The following is a 10,878-nucleotide window of genomic DNA, read 5'->3' as shown; positions in this document are numbered from 1 at the left end:
GGGACCGCACCACTCACTCCCGTCGCGTTCGTCCTCCGCGGCCCTCCCTGCCGGGGCGGCGGGCGGCCCCCGGGGCGGCGGGGCCGCGGCTTTCCCGCAGAACGCGGGTTTCTTCTGAACCGCCGCGCCCCGCCGCGCACATCTGGGTGAGGAGAGGCCGCTCTTTGTCCCCCGCACCCAGATGTGCACGGACGCCGGGAGGAGTCGGGTGCCCGAGGCAGAGCCTTCCTCCCGGCTCCCCCCCCCGGGCTCCTGCCGCTCCCTGCGGCCCGGCGCCCCGCACTCAGCTCCAGCGTCGGAGCAGGCAGCCGCCGGCACGGCCCTGCAGTTCGCTTGGTTGCGTTGTCTACACGGGGTTCCTCCTCATTGCCACCACTGGCTTTTTAACTCTTCTTTTTTTTTTTTTTTATTTACCCTAATATGACAGTTCTCCAGGTGAGGTGTTGTCTCGGCTTATTTACATCTGGAGCGTCATGGGGTCAAATCACCCAAGGTGATTTCCCTTTCCGTGAGGTGCTTCCAGGGCCTCCGGTACTCGGGAGGAGGGGCGGGTGAGGGCATCTTTTCAAAACTCAGGCCAAAGGTTTCTCGCTCAGGCGCTGTGCCTGTGAAAGGACGTGCAGGATAAACCAGCGTTTTGTCATCGCTGTTCTCTGTCGCCTTAGGGACGTGCACTCGTCTTTACGCCTTGGGTCGTTGGGGTTTTTTTTGTTGTTGTTGCTCTTGTTGCTGCCATGTTACATTCTCAGCCGAGATTCGTAAGGTGCACTCAGGGGTACCAAAATAAACGGGTAGTCATCTAACTGTGTAGTAGAACTTGTTGTTTTAAAGGAGAATGCCATTAAGCGCTGCTGCTGCTGCTTTTAACCCTGTTTGTCATCGTCTGAAAAACAGTTCGGGAGGGATTCGAAGAAGCGTCCCCGTTACCAGCAAGCGAGCTCTGCGCGCTCGGCCGCGGTTGTTGTGTGGAATATCCACTAGAGGTCACGGTTAGTCGTTCTTCGCTCTTCGCTTACCGAGATGGCAAGAAACCCACCCAAACTCCAGTTACAAAACGTAGTGAAGGATGCACGCCAGCGTGTTGCTCCACAGTAAGGTCGTTTCTGATCTCCGTTTGGTCGTGCTGGTGTCAGTTTTCACATAGCCGGGAAGGTTTTTCCTCCCAGCAGCTGCGTTCGGTTAATGTGTCTTGGCTGCCTGTTAGTTTTATAAGCAACAACAGCTATTGTAAACCTCTTCACCTTTCTTTGATGTGTATGCTTCTGTATTTCATTCTTTCAGGAACAATTACTAGAACATCTGTTTGAAAAAAAAAAAAAAAGTAGCAAAACCTGCCTAGAACTCTGACAGTGGTAACGAGTTATCCAGGTGCTTCTGGCTTTGCAATTTGTCATGCCTCCTGCTCCAGAACTTTTAACTCCCCCCATCCCTCACAGGGAGCTTGCAGAGGGAGAGAGGAGAATGCAAAGGAGAATGCAAATAACATGGCCTGAAGACAGGTATGTACTAACGGTATACAGCTATGGGTTGGAGTGTGTGTTCTAGAAATCATTTCAAGCTGAACAAAGCTTTATGTGCTGTGTTGTGGAGCTGTGTGGTAAAACAGGTAAAGTGGTAAAGACAGTATCTTTAATGTGTGTCACTTGAGGAAGTGTTGTAGGTTGATTTTTTTATACCTATTTCTGGTTTTCAGTTTCTTTTAAGTGTAGGATGATTGTACAATGGTTTCCTCCTTCAGAATAACGTTGTCAACTGTTCAATGTAAGCAGAGCTAACCTGATAACAGCAATGTTTTCTTTTCCTCTGTAGTCTGGCATGTTCAAGTTCAGTTATTTTAGTTATAATTACTGACTTTCGATTGAGGAGACTTGTTCTAGCAAGCTGATGTCAATAGCTGTAAGCACCACTTTCTTGCACCAGGAGCAGTGATTTACTGGGAACAAAACCTTGGATTTTAGGCAGGATTTGTAATTTTCCAGTAAATGTTCTGACTTTTGGCATTTTGAGATTGGTCACCCTATTGCAGTTGTGAAATAGCTGGTTTATAGTAAATTTGAGGTAATTCACATTGTTTCATGGGAATTACTCAGCATTTACAAGTGTCAGTTCAGTGGTTACTGTGGTATATACATTATATTTCCCAGGAAACTTCAGTGAGTGTAACCTTTTTTTGTTGGTGTTGAATTTTGTGACTGAAAGTCTTAAGAAATTTGAAAAAATAGGATGGAGAGCCTGAAAAAGACAAAACACTTCAGACTGTGTGACTGTAAGCAAAACACTTAGTAGTATATTAAGAAAAAGACCTTTTTAAAGGCTACTGTGGGGAAAAAAGTGTGTTTGGAAGTTCCAGCTGTCCTGACTTGAAAGAGCCAATAAATCCATTTAAATATGTCAGCATAGAAATTTACCATAGAATGGTCAATTTACCATTAACCAATAGTAAATTCAAAAGGTTTACCATTGAACCTATATGTTAAATGGTAAAATACGAGGTGTAAAGTGAATCTTTAGAAAGACAGAACTGACTAATAATCTAAAATATAATAAAGACCTCTTTCAAGTAGTTGAGTTCAGGTGGTTGGGGGGTTGGTTTGGGTTTGGTTTGGGTTTTTATGATCTGGAGATACACGCTGGGTTGTTGAATTGAAGCAATTACTCTTTTCCTGGTGTTACAGTTGTTACCGTTTGCTGCCCAGGAAGAACTTCACAATTAATAGTCATTATGTAAAAATAGTTTTCTTTGTGTCAACATATATTTTCATGGCTTACACTGTGCTGTTCAATCCTAGGAGTTTTTAATGAACTTGAAATATTTTCTACGGTTTCCAGATCTCTCTGGCCCTGTGCTGAGACCATTGCTCTGTGTTTTGAGTGCAGCTCTATGTTTGCTTTTAGAAAAGAGATTCTTTATTTACATTTAGTATGTGAACAAAGAGGTATATTTTGATGCAGGCATTTTTCTTAACTCAGGATGAGATTCTGTTCCTACTTGAGGTAGCTACTGAGTACTATTGACTTCAGTGTAAGCAAAATTGGCTTTTGGTGGGGTGTCCTTTGTCAGGAACCTCAGTTATTTTTACGACCACAACACATAGGAACTCTAGCTGTGGAGCAGATTGCCATGATGATAGACTCATACACACAGAACAAAAAGATATTCCTGGCCAGGGAGTATACAGTAGGTAACATGTAAAACTGTGGGTGGGAAAACACAGTGCTTTCTGGTATTAAACATACTGTGTTTGGTAATATCTGTCTTAATTACTTGAAGAGGCAATACATAAAGATTAGTACAAATTCTTCAAAAGATTCTGTGTGCACAGATGGACTATGGGTTGCATTGATCTTTAGTTTAGGTCTCGGGGAAAAATGGTTTCAATTAGATGTTTTTTCTTCAGTCGAGCTTCCCTGCACCAAAGCCCTTCTATGTCAATGTGATCTGTGGGCTATGTAGACAACCTTTCAGGAGATGAGCCTGTTACCACATATAATTACCAAACAGTCTAATGAGAAATGCAGTTTGGATTGTCGGTGGCACCTGACATAAGAGTACAGGTTCCCTTGTCACTGAGGCACTTATAAAAATCTGAATAATTTTGAATATGAATGTTTCTAAAAGGGGATGAATGACATTTAGTAAAGAGCTGGGTATTCACATATATGTACATGTGCACAGAATACAATCTGCAGTTGACATTTATAATTAGACTAGCTTATTTCATGAAACATGCTAACAGTTTGGGAAATTTGGCTGTGAACAATTAAGACTTGATACTGGAGACTCAATGTATTTGTAGGTCAGACTGTGAGCTTTTTTTAATGTGAAAGACAACTGCCTTCTCTGTTGTCCTTCACCTCCACATTGAGAAAATCCCAGCAAAACTTCTTGTACCTGATGCTGGGCAAATTGCTGAGGGCTATTAAATTTCAATCATCATTTCATGAAATTAAACCCTCTCAGACGGAGATGGCTATGAGCTGGGGTAAACCAGCTGGTTCCATCTCAACTCCAGGCAGACAGATGCAAAGCACATAGAGAAGGACGTTGCTTGCCTGAGGAAGGTGATTAGAAGGAGACATGCTAATGGGGAATTCAAAGGCATTGAACGTATTCTCACAGGAGAGTAAAACACGGGAAGGTGTTTTCACACCAGTGAGATCATTTTCTAAATGCTCACCAAGAAGAAGGGAAACTGTCTGCAAACAAAATGGAGAGAAATACTGGGATTTGGAGAAGCCATGTGTGGGTGAATCCAAAGTATGCTCTCAGAAGAGGAAGAAAACTGGGCCAGATGAATGCATAGAAACATTATTTTGTCAGTCTTACATTTTTTGCATTAGCTAACATAAAAAAAGCACAACAGTAACTCTTCGTAGGGTGGTGGGTTTTTTTTCCCCCTCCCGATTGCATCCTCAGCAGAGGCTATGAGCTCAGTTCACTTGCCTAAACATATGTGAGTTAATGCCTCTTGAGATGCCCTCCGTTTTCCCTGTTCTCTACCTGCTGTTCCAGTAGTGCATGAGCCTTCTGTGTCCTGTCCGCCAGCTCCCATGGATGTCCTGGATGCCATACAGGTGACACTTCATGCCAGGTAACTGAATTGAGCCTTAGGCATCTGCCGCGTTGAAGAGCAGGACTGGAAACTTGGAAGTTGCGTTGGTTGGGACTTGGGCAGATGCCCTGGTGAGTCACCCACGGTCTTTGGGAAGGGAATTCAGGCAGCTGTGACTCTGAATTCACATTGCTGGGGACTTCTACAGGGCCATTGAAGGCAGCACACACAGCCCTGCCTGCTCATTCAGAAGAGGTGATAAGCCTGGAGGTCTAATTAGGTGAGACTTAACTGCAGTGAGTTAGTGTCCCACAAGTAGGGTTTTAATGGATTTGTGGAAAAAATAAAAAGAAATTTCTGGAAATACCAGTTCATTTCTCTTATTCCTTAGTGAGAAATAGTATACTTAACCATTTTATTTATCTAAGCTCTCAGGGGAAGGAGAGGCGAGTTAGAAACTCTGTCTTGCTATTGCACGGCTCTAAGCTTCACACTTCAGAGGAAATGAAGTTTAAATAAGGCATTTTTGAAAACCCTTTCACTTGTTTCCTGATGAATAGGGAATTACTTCCATCTTAAATACTGCTCTTTTCAAATGCTGCATTGTTAACTACTGACCACTCGATTGTACTAAACTACAATAAATGATGCAGAATCAGGTCTTATATAACACTCGAGCATACAAAATTCAGTAACTTTGACCCATTACATACATATATTTATTTCTAGAAAGAATTATTCATCTTTTTAGTCTAATCCTATGTGTTCTTCCAGAAGTCCCAAAAACTCTTCATGTTGACCATACTGGTTTATAAAAATGATTGAGCTTGCTAAATTACATAAATGTTTGCATAACTATTTTAAAAGCGAAGATCGTACTCAGGTTCTTAAAATACTAAATCTGAAGTCAAATACTCATCCAGTTAATATTAATAAACCAGTAGTGTCTTGTGTTCTGTTCACAAAGAAATCCTTTGACTCTGTGAGAATGAGATCAGACCTCTTTATAAAAATCCTCTTTTCTTGAGCCTCTCGCAGCCCTGGAGAGTGTAGTGTGCTCGCATCCTACCCCAGGACATAAGCAGACCTGGTTCTGCAGTGCAATGAGGTGTTAAAACCTTTGCGTTACTGGAGCTTCAGGAACAACTGAAGCATAGCTCCATTACAGTTACAGGGAAGCCAAGAAAGCTGCTTCAGCCTGAGTCTACCACGTAGGGATGTTAAATGGCAGCTTGCCTTCCATGGCTGTGCGGAAATAAGTGAAAGATCCCTCAGCACTTTCTGTAACTTCTCTGCAATATATTGGAAAGGACTCTGGCTTCTAGCAAAATAGGTTATATTAAATGGGGTTGCATGTAAGCAATTGTATACAGGTCTCCCCAGGTGCCTACATAATCACTGTCAACATCTAAACAAATTACATAGATGTTCCCTGAGTTCACTGCTGTACCACTGGTGCAAGGTTGTATCTGCTCCCAGGAGTGGTAACTTCTCACCCCTTACATCAAATGATTCCTTCCTAAATCACACAAGAGACCGGCTAGTGTTCTGAAACTGGAAGTTAAAGTGATCATACCATTATCTCCATTACAGAGCTGGAAGTGTCTTTTATAGCCAGAATGAGTCTGTCTGTCTTTGCCTTCATTTTACAAAGGTGTAATATTCCTCATGATGGTATTTTTCAGCGGTGACTTCAAGATGTAACCACTGATGGTCTGGATCAGGTCCAAATTCTTGCAACAAAATCTGCCAGAATGATCCAGTAGATTGATCACCTTCTGGCAAAATATCTGAGAATCTGGTTCTTGAGATAAGGCAACTGCATGAGAAAATATTTTTTTCTTTCACACTGTAAAAAAATACACATTTGTGTACAGTTTTTGTGCTGTGTTGCTCTCCGATATGAGTTAATATAGCTTCTTTTTGTGTAATTACTGACTTCGTATTTTTTTAACACTTTTTTCTGTTTCAACACACTTTTGTTTCTCTGCTGGCAACTGCAGATCCTACCTACATGCAGACCTGCCCCCACATTTTAAGTCAAGTGTCACTAAAGTCACAGTTCCTGAGTCACTTCTTGGAAAGCTGCAACATGTTCACTAATTGTTCTTTTCCTGCTAATTATGGGAGGGGAAGGTGGACTCCCCACACTCCCCTTGGGAGGGAGGTGGGGGATTCAGAGAAGTGTTCACCAGTGGTATTCCCCTATAATGTGTGCCAAATCCGTGATGAAATTGCAGTTGAAAAAGATGCATTCCTTTGCCATCATCATGGGGTTTGTCAGGACGTACTGCAGGTGGACTTGCAGAGCTCAAGCAGTTGCATCATGCTGAAATGCAGCCAGCAAGAGGGCCACCTGCGTTGCAGTAACGGCCACTACCTCTCTGACTCAGCCACTGATATACCAGCAGGATGTAAAGCTAATCAACCGACATCAGCAATTTAGACATCCCCTAATTTCCCTGCTTCCCATTGCGATAAACTGTGGAACCAAACTGCTCAGGCTCAAGTCAGTTTGGCATGAATTTGCCATCAAGCTAGGACTGATTGTAGCCTGGATATAGCAGAAAAGCAAAATGTCACAACCTTCGTGACAAACCACATCTTTCCTGAAAATTATGGCTAAGAAACAAATTATTAATGCTGTCTGCAGAGCTATGCAAATTTATTCTGATAAAGATCTTCGGTAAATTTTCAGTACGACTGGGTTTTTGCATGTTCAGCTACCCAGGTAGGTTTATAGATGTGCCTTTCAATTGCAAGAGACAGAATAAAATAGATTGCTCATTTCGGGTTCTAAATCATGTTTTCCTTTGATCCATGGGAGTCTTTTTTTTTTTTTAACTGTTGCACAAACAAGGCAGGAGAGATTGGTAATCCTGAAATTGAAGTGGTAAGGAATTTGTACATGTCTTTTTAGAAAAGCTTAACATCCTTTAATGAGACACGCTGCGTTGTGTTGCACTTCAGTGAGTGTGATATTCATATTCACTTGTGCCGTGAGTAGTGGTGTTCCTCAGGGGTCAGTACTGGGACCGGTGCTGTTTAACATCTTTGTCGGCGACAGGGACAGTGGGATTGAGTGCACACTCAGCCAGTTTGCTGATGACACCAAGCTGTGTGGTGTTGTCCACATACTGGAGGGACGGGATGCCATCTAGAGGGACCTTGACAGCTTGAGAGGTGAGCCTGTGCGAACCTCATGAAGTTCAACAAGGCCAAATGCAAGGTCCTCCATGTGGGTTGGGGTAATACCAAGCCCAAATAAAGGCTGGGCAGAGAATGAATTGAGAGCAGCCCTGAGGAGGAGGACTTGGGGGTACTGGTTGATAAGAAGCTCAACGTGACCTGTCAGCATCTGCTTGCAGCCCAGAAGGCCAGCTGTATCCTGGGCTGCATCAAAAGAAGCATGGCCAGAAGGTCAAGGCTTTAAACTGGAAGAGAGGAGGTTTAGATTAGATATAAGGAAGAAATTCTTTACTATGAGGATGGTGAGGCACTGGAACAGGTTGCCCAGAGAAGTTGTGGATACCCCCACCCTGGAAGTGTTCAAGGCCAGGTTGGATGTGGCTTTGAGCAATCCGGTCTAGTGGAAGGTGTCCCTGCCCATGGCAGGGGGGTTGGAACTAGATGATCTCTGAAGTCTCTTCCAACCCAAACCACTCTATGATTCTATGATATTGCCCTGGTTCTCAGAGGTGGGGAAATTACAGTAGCAACCACAGAAGCTTGTTTCAGAAAGCTTCTACCTTTAGCAGAAAGGCTCTGCCCATAGACTGCAGCGTTCTGGTATGCCACAGGGGCTGGAGAAACTTCTTTCTCTTTGGGGGTTTGGACTTTATTATTACTAATACATAGTTCTGTTTTCTGTTATGGTCTTATGCTGAAGACCGCAAAACATGACCTTAAGATTGTGTAGCTTCCTTAATTTTCTGAAGAGTATTGTTATCAGATCATCAACACATTTTTCCCCCAGCAGGTTTAAATGTCACTCTTTCTTCTCTCTTTTTTAGATATTTCATCTGTTTAAACATTTGTGCTGCCAAACAGATTTCAAACTGGGAACAGACATCTCATGTTTGTAGTGCCTTGTTTGATTTCTTTCCTCCCATAGTTACATCTTTAATTCTGAGATCTATCTTTAATTCCCCAATTTATACCACTGGTTTTCTGTGTCTTCTACTTAACACTTTCTGTAATTCATATATTAAAAATTATTATTTCTTCAAGAGAGAAGATTAGGCAAAGGAAGCTTTAAAAAACAAACTAACAACTGCCCCCAGAAAACAAAACCAAAAAAGCCCAAAAACCAAACTGAAAAAACTCCTCCAAATCCCAAGTCCTAATTAAAACAGAAGATTGAAATCATGTACTTCTGTTCTCCCGGAGCTGTATTGGGAGCCCTACTTTTGAGTGTCCTACTCGATAAGTCATAGGTTCATCTTCTCAGCCCCAAGCATCTTGTGCCTCTTTCTAAAAAGAGGAGGGTAAGGAGTTCCCCGCTAAGCGTGGAGAGTATTTTGGAGGGCTGTAGTCACCCATTCAAAGAGCCATATAGCTGCTGTGTCCTGGGTCCTAGCAGTGCCAGAGCCCGGTGCACTCTCTTTTACTATTTCCAGAGACTGTTTGGAAAATAGTCCTTACAATCTCCTTGTCTCTGAAGTGCAACGTTTCTGTGACTTGACAGAATGTGAAAAATACTCATCCACTGTAAAATACATAATCAGGTTGTCTACTCATACAGCTGATTTTTACAGTCTCTTACATTTCCGCTGTCCCCAGAGGAGCAGTCCTTGAAAGCAGAGAAAACGACAAGCTTGTAGAGCTGTGATTCCTAACCCCCCACTTCTTGGCAGCTTTGTGGGAGGAAGCTTGTTGAGATGCACTGTTGATTCCTTCTCCCAGCATGCTGGGGAGGTCTAGCAGACCTGTTACTGACCTGGAGCCTGTGGTTTCCCACCCCGTGCTGGGAATGGAGCAGATAGATGCGCAGTCTACCTTCCATGGGATTGGGCCTTAAAGATTCAGTCTAACGTTGAATTTTGTAATCGCGTAACCAAGTTCTCTTGCTTTCCCCAAAACTGTGATTCCTGTGGATTAACTCAATGGTATCAATAGAGTTGTTCTGAATTTAGTGGTGTGATTGGGAGTTAATTATGGCCCAGTATTTCTGAGTCTCTGTAGTCAAATAAAATAATACATTTTGATTGCTAATAATGATGATCTGCCTAGTATTCCCATACTCCCCGTATTTAAGGAATTTTTACCATGTAAATAATAAATTCTATTGAAAGGAATCTGCATTGCAGAAATTGTGACCATTTAAGTCAGCTGGCTCAAGACAAATTGCTTGGTACAACTGTGGGCATTAGATTCTTTGCTTATTTTTGTTGAGGTAAAAGCAATCCTCTGCCTCCTACAACTGGAGAAGTAATTCCATAGTAAAAAAGAAAATAGCTCTTGGGTTCCTTAAACCTCACAGGATAGATTTCAGTCTAGCATGAACTACTACTTCAAGTTATGAACCTTGGAACAGAAGCTGGTAATGGAAATAGTGATGGAGAAAACTTTAGAGTTATGAATGGTGACATGATAGATTCTCTGTGCCTCCAAGTTTTGCATTCTGAGGGGATTGCAAGACTAGAGTGTCTGAAATAGCAGCATTACCTTTTGCTGCTCAGAACAGCAGACTCCCAACAGAAAGTGCGTACTTTGATTTAATACGCTGTTCCAGAAATATCGTGAAGAACTGTAGTTACTTTTGTCCTCTCTGATAGGGAAATAATATTCATGAAAGTGTAATGGGGTTTTCCGGTGTTTACAGGGAACAGCTCATCGCTGAACGATGAAGTTCTTGAACTGTGCACTGCATTCAGAAATGTATTTGAATTTGTTAAGAACTAGTACAGCAGCAAATACTGTTTTCAGTCCTTGTGACACTTCCATCATAGAAATCTGTAGGTGAATAAGAAAGCTGCTCAGCGGCACAGTTTGTCCCGTAAAAAAAAAAAGAGAAGCTTAAACTACAAATTGATACTTTCATTTTTACATTTCTGATGTATGAGGTCTTTCAAAATGACTGGTCACCTTTAAGTCATGATTGCTCTTAAACAGTGTACCTTCTTAACTTTTAAAGGTAGAACTAACATAAACTTAACATATTCTGTGCTTTATAGATTTGTATTAAGCTTGCTAAAGAGCTAAAGTAAAATGTCAGATTCAGTAGTGTAAACTGCAGTGTTCAGATTCCACCTTACAGAAGGTAACACTGTGCCCCTTCCCAAACACCTTGTCCTCCTGCTTTCCCATCACAACAGATCACTAT

Source organism: Opisthocomus hoazin, chromosome 2 (genome assembly GCF_030867145.1).
Source record: "Opisthocomus hoazin isolate bOpiHoa1 chromosome 2, bOpiHoa1.hap1, whole genome shotgun sequence".
NCBI classification, from domain to species: Eukaryota; Metazoa; Chordata; class Aves; order Opisthocomiformes; family Opisthocomidae; genus Opisthocomus; species Opisthocomus hoazin.
This window is presented reverse-complemented; position numbering follows the sequence as displayed.